This window comes from Mustela erminea, chromosome 3, assembly GCF_009829155.1.
Source record: "Mustela erminea isolate mMusErm1 chromosome 3, mMusErm1.Pri, whole genome shotgun sequence".
In the NCBI taxonomy this organism is placed as follows: Eukaryota; Metazoa; Chordata; class Mammalia; order Carnivora; family Mustelidae; genus Mustela; species Mustela erminea.
The window spans coordinates 15,174,282-15,187,523 of record NC_045616.1 but is presented as its reverse complement, the minus strand read 5'-3'; positions in this window follow the sequence as shown (position 1 = coordinate 15,187,523).

Sequence of the window (13,242 nt, the reverse complement as noted above, 5' to 3'; positions counted from 1 at the left end):
AATAAAAGCATTTGCTTATATCTATAAAAAGGGTGGATTCTAAAACACTCATTTTACACACAACAAAACTCAGGACAAATGACATATTTGGATATTTTTGGATGGTTCCAGACACCGCATGAGACAGTGGCCACCAAAGTGATCTAGGAATTTCAGAGGACTTTGGAGCTGGCTCTACTCAGCATCATTTGAGGCCCTCTTGGCTTTACATTAGAAGATGTTAAAATTATTCCCAATTTACTGAGTTACAGAAAGGTTATTGTTACCAGGACTGTACGACTAGTAATTATTGACTATAATATGGTCCTATATACTCTCAAGGTCATTGGTCATTACTGAGTTAGGCAATGTTCCCCCTCTCTCCTAGAGTCAAGACAAATCTGGACCTCTCAAAGATCATAACCCTGCCCCTACACTACTCCTCTCCCTGCTACTATTCTGAATTTTTGGTGCTTTGCTATTGTTCAGTATGGGTGTCAGGAAGCCTCAGACAGTAGCTAGACTTCTTCATGGAACTCTTGGTACCCTTTCAAGTTTAAACAGGCTAAGAGACACAGGTTCTCTTGATGCTGAGGTGTCCAGAGTTACTATAGCACCTTAGGGACATGAAAATATGAATATAGGATTTGGGTGGGGACCCAGGACTTCTGATTCAAAGTCAAGTTTGTTCTACTCCATGAGGCCAAGTGTCTAAGAGTCCCAGCTTCTTCTCCTAGTCTACATCTGAGGGCTAGGAACCCATAAGTCAGTTCCCATCCCCTCTTCCCTGGTGTCCAGAGGTCACTTCCCTAATCTCCAGTGGCCAGTCTTCAGTACCCCTCCCTCACTGGCCTTCTTGCCTCTCGCTTCTCTCCTTTCTCCATCTCCGATCTCAAGGCTCACAGTACTCCTTATCCTCACCATCAGATCCTTTCTGACTTGGTCCTGACACTGACCAACCCTTACCGTGACCACCACAACAGGCTTATGGTGGATGGCTACCTCCCACGTCTCCCTGCCCTTATCTATCCTGCACACAGGATCTTTTAAATCCTCCTAAATCACTGAGTATATTCTGTCAGCCAGTCTGTATATAAAATGATGAAGAAGCCAGGATAAATCCAAGTATTACCTTTGAATATGAGGCCTAACATGACTTGGACTCAAGCTATCCCCACACTTTGCTCATCAACTCACATATTCATCTGTTCCATGACTTGCCTCTTCTAATTTTCTTTCTCTTTCCTTCGTTCATTCTCAGTTAGAAGACTGCCTTGATTTTAAAGACTCTAACAGTAGTGCATTTCCTTTAACTTCTTTACTGACCCCATCCCATAGACCTATACTGAGCACATAACCCAGTGCTTCTCAGGTGCAGTAAATGAACTCCCTTATGCATACTGGTGCCAGTGGAAACCTGACTATAGGTGATAAACCTGATGTTTATCCTTCCTGAACTGTGAACTGGAGTAGGTTAGTGCAAATGCTTGAGATATAATAACATAGAGCAATGCTGGTGTTTAAGGTTATATGACTCATCTCACAAACATCATAGTCTTTGTGTTACCCATATCTATCTGCTCACATGTCTCATTACATTATTGATTATTACATTACATACTTATTTCAAGAAAGGACTGTAGATTATGCATGGGCATATCCCTACAATGCTTAGTAGAGTTTTTGTTCATCCCAAATAATCATGTGTTCACAAGTCATTGATGATAGGGTAGTAGGCAAGTCTAATGGAAGACTGGAAACTGAATATTCCTAAACATAAAAAATTACAGCACTAAAATTTTTACATCTAGGGAACTAGAATAGTGACAGATTTACTCCAGAACATGGAAAGGTTTCACTGAATTCTGGGACACAAAGAGGCAGCAAGGTTGAATGGAAAAGAGCCATGGTTTGGAATATATTTTTATTTCTCATTCCCTCTCTCCCTCCACTCTCAAATGTTGGGTATGAGTGAGAAGGAGGATGAAGAAAGAGGCAAGTCATCAGGGAAATACAAATCAAAACCACAATGAGATAGCACCTCACACCAGTCAGAATGGCTAAAATTAACAAGTCAGGAAATGACAGATGCTGGCGAGGATGCGGAGAAAGAGGAACCCTCTTACACTGTTTGTGGGAATGTAAGCTAGTACAACCACTCTGGAAAACAGCATGGAGGTTCCTCAAAAAGTTGAAAATAGAGCTACCTTATGACCAGCAATTGCACTACTGGGTATTTACCCTAAAGATACAAACGTAGAGATCCGAAGAGGCACATGCACCCGAATGTTTATAGCAGCAATGTCCACAATAGCTAAACTGTGGAAAGAACCTAGATGTCCATCAACAGATGAATGGATAAAGAAGATGTATAGTATTCCATCTATACAATGGGATACTATGCAGCCATCAAAAGAAATGAAATCTTGCCATTTGCGACAACGTGGATGTAACTAGAGGGTATCATGCTTAGTGAAGTAAGTCAATTGGAGAAAGACAACTATCATATGATCTCCCTGATATAAGGAAGTGGAGATGCAACGTGGGGGGTTGGAGGGTAGGAGAAGAATAAATGAAACAAGATGGGATCGGGAGGGAGAAAAACCTTAAGTGACTCTTAATCTCACAAGACAAACTGAGGGTTGCTGGGGGGAGGGGAGGTCGGGAGAGGGGGTGGGGTTATGGACATTGGTGAGGGTATGTGCTATGGTGAGTGCTGTGAAGTGTGTAAACCTGGAGATTCAAAGACCTGTACCCCTGGGGTTAATAATACATTATATGTTTATCAAAAAATTTAAAAGTTATTAAAAAAAAAAGATAGAGGCAAGTCAAAGAACGTACTACGTGGTGCAGAGTCAAAGGGAAAATAACTCTCTATCCTCATGGTCCCCACCAATTCATCTCAGGGAGAAGTCATCATTTACCACACAGCAGATCTGCCCCTTCTACTGAAATCTTCACTGGCTCTTCGCATTACTTTTCATGGGCCAACTACATAAGGGGACTGTAGGAGAGATAGGGGAAAGGAGTTTATTCCAGGGACCTGAGCAGAATCAGCTTTTGTTGTGTCTTCCTGCCCATGAGGCACTCACAGGACATGAACTCATGAACTTCTGAACTCGTAAATTAAAGCGTACCATCATTTGGGGCCTGTGGTGCCCTCTTCCCAACAGAGGCAGATACAGGGCCAGGCTGGCAGAGTCCTCCCTGGGAGCAACCAGGAAATCAGATTTGTGTCTGCAAATTCACCCTCCAGGGTCTGCTCTCTGCAGCTGGGGTCCCCACAGACACCATCCCCCTTCCTCATAGGCAACTTTCATGTATCACTAATGAGCCACTAGGGGCCAGCTCTTCACAAGCAATTGAAACAACTTGCAGAGAAAAGTTTGACTTGAGCTCAGTGAATGTTGAAAGAGAGGCTCATCCCTCTTCCCAGCATGTTTCCCCAGACATTGTTCCCCCAGTGGAGAAGGGACCATTCCATGTCATGACAATTGCAATGAGATGTATGAATCATCTCCTTTCAAACTGTGCATTAAGACTAATCCAGCCAGGAACCTTCCAGGAGAGATTGGTAGTGTCTCTTCTGAGCTGAAGCCTTTCCTTGAGTATTGCATGTTACTGCCATGCCTGTAATATTTTGTCGACTTGTGTCTGAGGGCAGAAAAGCTTCACATGGACTTTGTTTCTCACAATGTCAATCAGCCATCAGCAGATGACTTTGCTTTTATTACGGGAATATTAAAAACTGGTTGCCTAGTCCAAATGGCCAAAAGACACATGAGAAAGTGTTCAACCTCACTTGGCATCAGAGAAATACAAATCAAAACCACAATGAGATACCACCTCACACCAGTCAGAATGGCTAAAATTAACACAGGAAATGACAGATGTTGGCGAGGATGCAGAGAAAGAGGAACCCTCCTACACCGCTGGTGGGAATGCAAGCTGGTGTAGCCACTGTGGAAAACGGTATAGAGGTTCCTCAAAAAGTTGAAAATAGAGCTACCCTATGACCCAGCTATTGCACTACTGGGTTGTAACATGACCCCAAAGATACAAATGTAGTGATCTGAAAGGGCATGTGCACCCCAATGTTTATAGCAGCAGTGTCCACAATAACCAAACTATGGAAAAAACCTAGATGTCCATCAACAGATGAATGGATAAAGAAGATACGGTGTATATATACAATGGAATACCATGCAGCCATCAAAAAATGAAATCTCACCATTTGCGACAACGTGGATGGAATTAGAGGGTATTATGCTAAGTGAAATAAGTCAATCAGAAAAAGGCAATTATCATATGATCTCTCTGATATGAGGAATTTGAGAAACAAGACAGAGAATCATAGAGGTAAGGAGGGAAAAATGAAACAAGATGAAACCAGAGAGGGAGACAAACCACAAGAGACTCTTAATCTCAGGAAACAAACTGAGGGCTGGTGGAGGGCTGGGGTGGCTGGGTGATGGACACGGGGGAGGGTATGTGCTATGGGGAGTAGTGTGAATTATGTAAGACTGATGAATCACAGACCTGTACCCCTAAAACAAATAATACATTATGTTAATTTTAAAAACCTAGTTGTCTAATTGATGAACTCTGATTCCTAATAAATCTGGTTGTCTAGATTAACCTTTCATGTGTGAGCCACAAGGAGGTTCGGTGTCTTGCCAAACTCATTTTCAAAACAGACCATCTTTTATTTGGTCGAAACTTCGTGTCTGAAGTTATATCATGTCGACAGTAAAAAACAAAACAAAACAAACAACAAAAAAAACACTGATTCAGGCCCATCTTGAATTTTTAAAAAATTCATTTATTTTAGAGAAAGAGTGAATGTAAGCAGGGGGAGGGGCAGAGGGAGAGGGAGAAAGAAGGACCTTCCCCACTGAGCATTAAGCCGGACCCGGGGCTTGATCTCACAACCCTTAGACCAAGAGTCAGACAGTGAACAGACTGAGCCACCCAGGTGCTCATCTGATTGATTTTTAAATGAGAAATACAAGTGCTATTTTAGGCACATCGCTATCCCTGTATTATGGAAACGTTTGTCAAGAAGGATGTGATGTTATTTTTGTTCTTCTTTCAGTCTTTGAGTATGGACCTATAAATCACTTGTGAGCCAAGTTCTCTAAGCACGATCCAGACTTCCCATACCTGATATTCATATACAAGCTGCCATTTAGTATTTTTTCAGAATTTGGTAGAAAGAGTGTTTTTTTTGGAAATTGTCAGCAGACAAGACAGGTAGTATAAGAAAGTAAGGAAAAGGTAAAAAAAAGGATGAGGGCAAGACAAAGGGAAATCGCAGCCAACAAGGAAAGAATTCTCAATGGCCAAAGCTAGAACAATTCAAGCAACAAAATAAATAAAGTAGTATTGGATTATAACCCAAAGTATAAAATAAACTTACATGAGTCCATACTGATGAAAACAAATGACTAAATAAGCAAATAAGTGGGGGGGGAGGGATGTATTTTCCTTACAGGGAAACTCCAAGTAATATATGTAGACACTTCTGCCACCCCTCCATGCCAAAAAGTAGAACTTAATCCTCTTCTCCCTCCTTCATGGTGGCTGGACTTAGGGACTTACTTCCAAAGATTAGAATATGGAAAACGGAAAACAATAACTTCAAAATAGAGAAAACTGGCAAATGATACTACCTTAACCAAGTAATGAAGGATAACATCATCATTGAAAGTCATGATGATATCATATGCTACCTAAATGATGTGAGAGGGGTCCTCCACCTCTGTGGGATTCTTATTCCAAAGCCATGATAGCCTAATCATGAGGAAAGTCATAAAACCCAAATTTGAAAGGCACTGTACAAAATACTCTTCAAAAGTGTAAATGTCATGAAGAAAGACAGAGAAACTGATACAGATCAGAGCACAAATAAATGAAACAGAGACTAAAGAAAAAAAACAATAGGAATGACAATGAAACTAAAAGCTGATTCTTTGAAAAGATAAACAAAACTGATAAATCTTTAGCCAGAATCATGAAGAAAAAAAGAGAGTATTTTAATAAATAAATAAATAGAAATGGAAGAGAAAGGGACGCCTGGGTGGCTCAGTTGGTTAAGCAGCTGCCTTCGGCTCGGGTCATGATCCCAGCGTCCTGGGATCGAGTCCCGCATCGGGCTCCTTGCTCCGCAGGGAGCCTGCTTCTCCCTCTGACTCTGCCTTCCACTCTGTCTGCCTGTGCTCACTCTCGCTCGCCCGCTCTCTGACAAATAAATAAATAAAATCTTAAAAAAAAAAAAAGAAATGGAAGAGAAGTTAAAACCAACACAACAGAAATACAAAGGATTATAAGGGACTCCTATAAAAAATTATATGCCAGCTAATGTGCCAACCCAGGAAAAATGAATAAACTTCTAGAAACATAAAATCTTCTAAGATTGAATCAAGAAGAAATAGATTTATCTGAACAGACTAGTTACTAATAAAATTCAATCAATAATCAAAAAACTTCCAAGAAACAAAAGTATAGAGCATTTATTCCCTCAAACATTTAGAGAGTTAATACCTATCATTCTCAAGCTATTCCAAAAAAACTGAAGAGGAAGGAACGCTTCCAAACTCATTTTATGAGGCTAGCATTATCCTGATATCAAAACCAAACAAAGGCAACATCACAAAAAAAGGAAAATTACAGGCTAATATTCGTGATGAATACAGATGCAAAAATCCTCAATAAAATATTAGCAAACTGAATTCAACAATATATTAAAGGAATAACACATAAGAATCAGGTGAGATTTATTCCAGGGATGCAAGAATGGTTCAATATCAACAAATTATTCAACATGATATACCACATTAACAAAAAATAAATATTATATGATCATCTTAATAGATGCAGAAGAAGTATTTGATAAAATTCAACATCCATGTATAATAACATCTCCCAAGAAAGTGGGTATAGAGCAAACATATCTCAACATAATAAAGGTCATATATGACAAACCCAGAGCTAATTTCATACTCAATGGGGAAAAGCTAAAAGCTTTTCCTCTAAAATCAAGAAGACGAGGATGAACACTCTTGCCTCTTTCACTCAACAGTATCGGAAGTCCTAGCCAAAGCAATCAGACAACAAAAAGAAATAAAAGCTGTCCAAATTAGAGAAGAAGTAAAATTGTCACTATTTGAAATGACCTGATAGTATATATAGAAAACCCTAAAGACTCTACCAAAAAAACTTTAGAAGAAATGAATTCAGTCATTTCAGAACATAAAATTAATATACAGAAATCTATTCCATTTCTATACACTAATAATGAATGCTCAGAAAGAGAAATTACGGAAAAAAAAATCCCATTTACAATTACACCAAAAAGAATAAAACACCTAGGAACAAATTTAACCAATGAGGTGAAAGACCTGTACTCTAAGACTATAAGACAATGTGGAAAAAACTGAAGATGATATGAATAAATGGAAAGACATACAGTGTTCATAGATTAGAATAATATTGTTAAAATGTTCATACTATGCAAGCAATTAACAGATTTAATATTTAATGCAATCCTTATTTTTCACAGCAGTAGAACAAATAATCCTAAAATTTGTATGGAACCTCAATAGCCAAAGTAATCTTGAGAGAGAAGAACAGACCTGGAGGCATCACACTCCCTGATTTCCAATTATACTACAAAGTTAGAGTAATCCAAACAGTATGGTACTGGCACAAAACATATATAAAACATAAATACACAGATAAATGGAACAGAGACCCCAGAAATAAGCCCACATTTATATGGTCATTTGGTCTTCAGTAAAGGAGGCAACTAGTATTGGGAAAACTCAACATCTACATACAAAAGAATCATACTTTCTTACACCATATATAAAATATAAACTCAAAATGGATTAAAGATTTAAATGTAAGACTGGAAAGTGGAAAACTCCCAGAAGAAACAAAGGCAGTAAGATCTTGGACATATGGTCTTAGCAGTATTTTTTTCCATTTGTCATCTCAGGCAGGGCGACAAAAGCAAAAGTAAACAAATGGGACTACATCAAATAAAAAAGGTTTTTCACAGTGAAGGGAACCATCAACAAAATGAAAAGGCAACCTACTGAGTTCAAGGCAATACTTGAATATAACCAATAAGGGATTAATACCCCAAATATGTAAAGAACTCACATAACTCTATATAAAAAAAAACCAAACAGTCTAATTTAAAAATGGGCAAAGGACCTGAAGAGATATATCTCTGAAGAAGACATGTAGATGGCTGACAGACACGAAAAGATCCTCACCATCACTAATTATTAGGGAAATACAAATCAGAATCACAATGAGATCAAAATCACACCTCGAATCTGTCAAGATGACTATTATCAAAAAGACAAGAAATAAAAGTGTTGGTGAGGATGTGGAGAAAAGGCAACCCTGTGCTCTGTTGGTGGGAATGTAAATTGGTGTGTCCATTGTCAAAAACAGTACAGAAGTTCCTCAAGAAGTTTAAAGTATAAATAACAGGTAATCCAGCAATTCCACTTCTGGGTATTTAGCCAAAGGGGAAAAACCCCACTAAATCAAGAACTTGTATGCACCCCTATGTTCACTTCAATATTATTTATAATAGTGAAGAAATGGAAAAAACTTCTGTGTCCAACAATAGATGAATGGATAAAGAAGATGTGATATACATATATAATAGAATATTTCTCAGCCATAAAAAAATTTGTGGCAAAATGAATAGACTTAGATATTATGTTAACTGAAAGAAGTTAGAATACATTTATCATGATGATCATTTCCTTACATAAATGTTGAATGACAATGCTGTACACATCAACTACACTTCAATTAAAAAAATTTATCAGTAACTATGCACTCCTGGGGAAGTCTTCACATATTCACAGGCATCTGCAAATTCTCAAAAAATTCATGAAGGGGTAGACCAGTGTATTCAGAATGTTTACAGCAGCATGATGCTTTTTCAAAAAATTTTTATTGTGGTAAAATACAAGTAACATAAAATTTACCATCTTAACCATTTTTAAGTGTACAGTTCAGTGGTCTTAAAGTCATTCATAGTGTTGTACAGCCATAACCAGAATCCATTTCCATCTCTCCATCTCTCTATCTCTCCATCTTGCAGAACTAAAACGCTATACTCCCCTTTCCCCTGTCCCCTCCCCTCTGCAACCACCATTTTGGCAAACACCTTTTTATTTTCTGTAGAGTCACACACTATTTTTGTGTGTGTGTGTGACTGGCTTATTACAGAAGCATGTTTTCTTAAAAATTATTATTACTCTGATCTGAAAATGAAAACGAAAACAACGAATCTTGAGATACAATTAGTATCTAGCCTATAGTGAGCCCTTTGATTAATGTGAGACAAAGCATTTTTAGTTTGTGTTCAGTTTGTTTCCTGCTTCTTGTTCTTTTCTGTCTCTTTTCTGGCCTTCTCATGGGTTACTCAAACATTTTCAGAATTCCATCTTGATTTACATAGTGTTTTAGAGTACATCACTTTGTATAGGTTTGGGTTTTTTTTTTGTTTTTTTTTTTTTTTTTTTTTTTTTTTTTTTTTTTTAAATATTTTATTTATTTATTTGACAGAGAGAAATCACAAGTAGATGGAGAGGCAGGCAGAGAGAGAGAGAGAGGGAAGCAGGCTCCCTGCTGAGCAGAGAGCCCGATGCGGGACTCGATCCCAGGACCCTGAGATCATGACCTGAGCCGAAGGCAGCGGCTTAACCCACTGAGCCACCCAGGCGCCCTTTTTTTGTTTTTTTTTGTTTTTTTTTTTTTTTGCGGTTGCTCTAGATATAACAGTATGCATACATGAACTAGCAGTCAGCCAAGTGCAGAAACCCTACTTTCATTTAGGACCCTTTTCTTCCCCACTTTTAAAATATAATTGTCTTAAATATTCCCACTATATATATGGAGAACATCAAATGGTGTTATTTTTGCTTCAACCATCATGTCTGATGTAAGACACTTAGAAGTAGGATAGTATAATATTCCTATTTTTCCCATTCTGCTGTTCTTTTCTTTCAGTAGTTTCAAGCCTTTGTTGTTATCATTGACTTTGTTTAGAAGATTTCTTTTATTCTTCCTTAAGTATTTTAGTTTCTCCTTAGTTATCTTTTGAAAACATCTTTATTTCCCTTTTATTCCTGAATACGTTCACTAGATAGAGAATTCATTGCTGATAGCTCCTTCCATTGCACTTGAGAAAAATATGCAACTTCCTCTGGCTTCCATAGTTCAGATTGGGGCAGGGAAGGTGGTTTCTCCACTGGTATTTGATTGAAGGAAGGTGGGAATTACCAAGAAAGTTTTCTGTTTGGCCACCCTTTTCCTGGTTTTGACTAAGGGGAACAGGCTTAGAGCTTTTTTGGTCTGTGTCTGTTGGAGGTTCTCACATGGAAGCTTCTAGAACACATTAGCTGAACGATACGGGAGGTGAGAAGGAGAAGGGAATTTACTACCATGTTGCTCCTCAGCCCTGAAGTTCCTCGCAGTTTGCCATATTCTTTTCACATTTCAGAGTCTTTTTTTTTTTTTAAAGATTTTATTTATTTATTTGACAGAGAGATCACAATTAGGCAGAGAGGCAGACAGAGAGAGAGGGGGAAGCAGGCTCCCTGCTGAGCAGAGAGCCCGATGCGGGGCTCAATCCCAGGACCCTGAGACCATGACCTGCGCTGAAGGCAGAGGCTTAACCCACTGAGCCACCCAGGCACCCCTCACATTTCGGAGTCTTCTTATGTTTGTTTATTTATGCCCAGGGATTTTAGTTGTAAGAGGGATGACATAGGAGGAATGGTGGTCATCTGTTCTGGCTCAAAACCCCTAATACAGAGTTTTTCCCAATACTTTATTATGAAAAATTTCAAACACAAAGTAAAACTGAAATAATTTTACAATCAACACCCATAAACCATCACCTAGATCTACTTTTAATATGAAAAGGGGTCTACTTCTCAACTTGAGTGGATATTTTCAGGGGTTTTCTCTTTATAATGATGTGTTATTATTGGATTATATGTTCTAACTGCCTTTCTGTATATTTCACATTTTGAAAAGTATGAAAAATATGACCTTATTTTTGTTTCGTACACACAACTGTGCGTAAGCACACATAATAGTATATATGAATAGATGTAATCAGTGTTTATTACTATTTCTTCATTCCCCATACCGTGTATAAATTTCTCATAATTTTCACAATCAGGTAAACAACAAAGCACTTTACAAAAATTATGCATATGCAATATTTTAAAATGACGAAAATTTTGAACATTTCAATAAAGTACATATACAGGCAGTCTATATCAGAAAATATCTAAATGGCTCAATAAATATGAGATCATATTTAATTTCTCAAGGACTCAAAATTAGATATAAAAAATTTTCCCCCTTGAATAAACAAAAACTTAAAGAAAAAGCATTAAAAATAAAACAAAAACCCCAGAGTAAGCAAGGGTGTTAGACATAGCACATATTATCACCAACTGCTATGGAAATAAAAATTGTAAAATCTTCCAGGAAGGCAACTAGACAATGGGCTCAGAATGCCACCAGTCCTTGATAAAGTCATTCAATTCAAGAAATTTAGCTAAGAAAATAATCTTCAAAGATGCAGGTACAAGAATATTAATGGAGCAAAAACGTGGAAATAACATAACTAACAAGAAACGTTAAATAAGCTTAATTTAGTTAAGTATATTTAACTAGATATAATATCATATATACAATACACATTAAATAAGCTTAATTTATAGTTAAATAAGCTTTAATTAAATTAAGCCTACTTAACTATTTTATTTATTTAGCTTATTTAACTATTTAACTATTAGCTTATTTAAATATTTAACTACCAGCTTATTTAACTATTTTAGTTAAATATGTTAGGGTCCGTAATCAAAGGAGCGAGACTGATAAAAAGCGAAGGTCAAGCAAAGCTTTATTTCACACCAAGCATCAGAGAATCAAACTGACCCCTGAGGGCCATCTCTTGCAAAGAGGCGACCCCGCCCAGCCTCACAGACTAACTTTTATAGAGCTAGTTTAGGGGGACTATATACATGTGGCCAATGAGATTGCAATACACAGAGAAAACTGCACTGTCATGCTAGGTCTGCCATACACAGAAAAAACTGCTAGGTAACACACAGGTGGCCAATTGAATTTCAATTTACCCTAGTAGATATATGCGTGCCCTACTGATTGGATGTCTTCACCCCGCCTGACCCGCCCTTGTATCTAGGCTTTGCAAGTAAGTTCCTCTGGGAGGGGTGGGGTCAATCTAAGTTCACCCCATAAACACAAAATTACTCCCTCTGGCTAACCAGGCCCTTACAAAATATATTTTAAAATTTTAATTTGCCATAATGGAAGGCACTGAAGCCATTCAAAACATTCCTCAGGGAGAATTATCTACTGGCAAATTCAAATGTCCGAGGTACATTCATTCCTATGTGAGGAAAAAACCAAAGTAAGTTACAATTGCTATCTGCAAGATTCCATTTTGCTAAAAGCAGGTCGGCAGCAAATGTTCACCAAAACGTTAACCACTTTTGGGCAGTGGCATTGGGTACATTTTTCTTTCGTTTTTTTGTTGTTGTTGTTATTTGTTTGTTTTTTCCCTATTTATAAAATCTCCCCAATGGGACGCGCTCCCATTATGAAGAAATGAGAACCATTGGCTTCTCCGCCCCTGGAATGCCCTTTCCCTTCACCCCCGCTGCTGCCAGGGGACCCCACTCACTCTTCTGAACGCGCCCAGATGCCACCACCCCGCTTTCCTTTGTTTCTCCCCATAACGCTTATCTTCTAAAAATGTCACAGAATTACGTCCATGGCTTACTGTGCTTCCTACCAACTCCCCCCAAAAAGTTCTTGAAAGCAACGACCTTTGTTTTGTTCACTCATTCCCAACCACTTATGGCAGCCCTTGCCACAAGAAGGTCCTCGAAACACATTGGCTGCATGACCGAAGGGGAAATAGGTTTGTTCTCGGCGATTGTCTACTTGCCTTATTGTCACTGTGCCGATGTACAGCTACAAGACACGGCCCTCGGCGAACCGTTTCCTTCACGGGGAGTCGGGAGCCAGAGCCCTCGCCGCCCAAGCGGTGTGACCACGAGCCCTGAAGCGGGAACTCGGCAGGTGACAGGCTCGCCCCTCCCAGCCTCGCAGACCAGAGCGGAGAACTACACTTCCCAGAATGCATAGGTCCTCGCCTGGACTACATTCCCCAGGGGCATTAGCGGC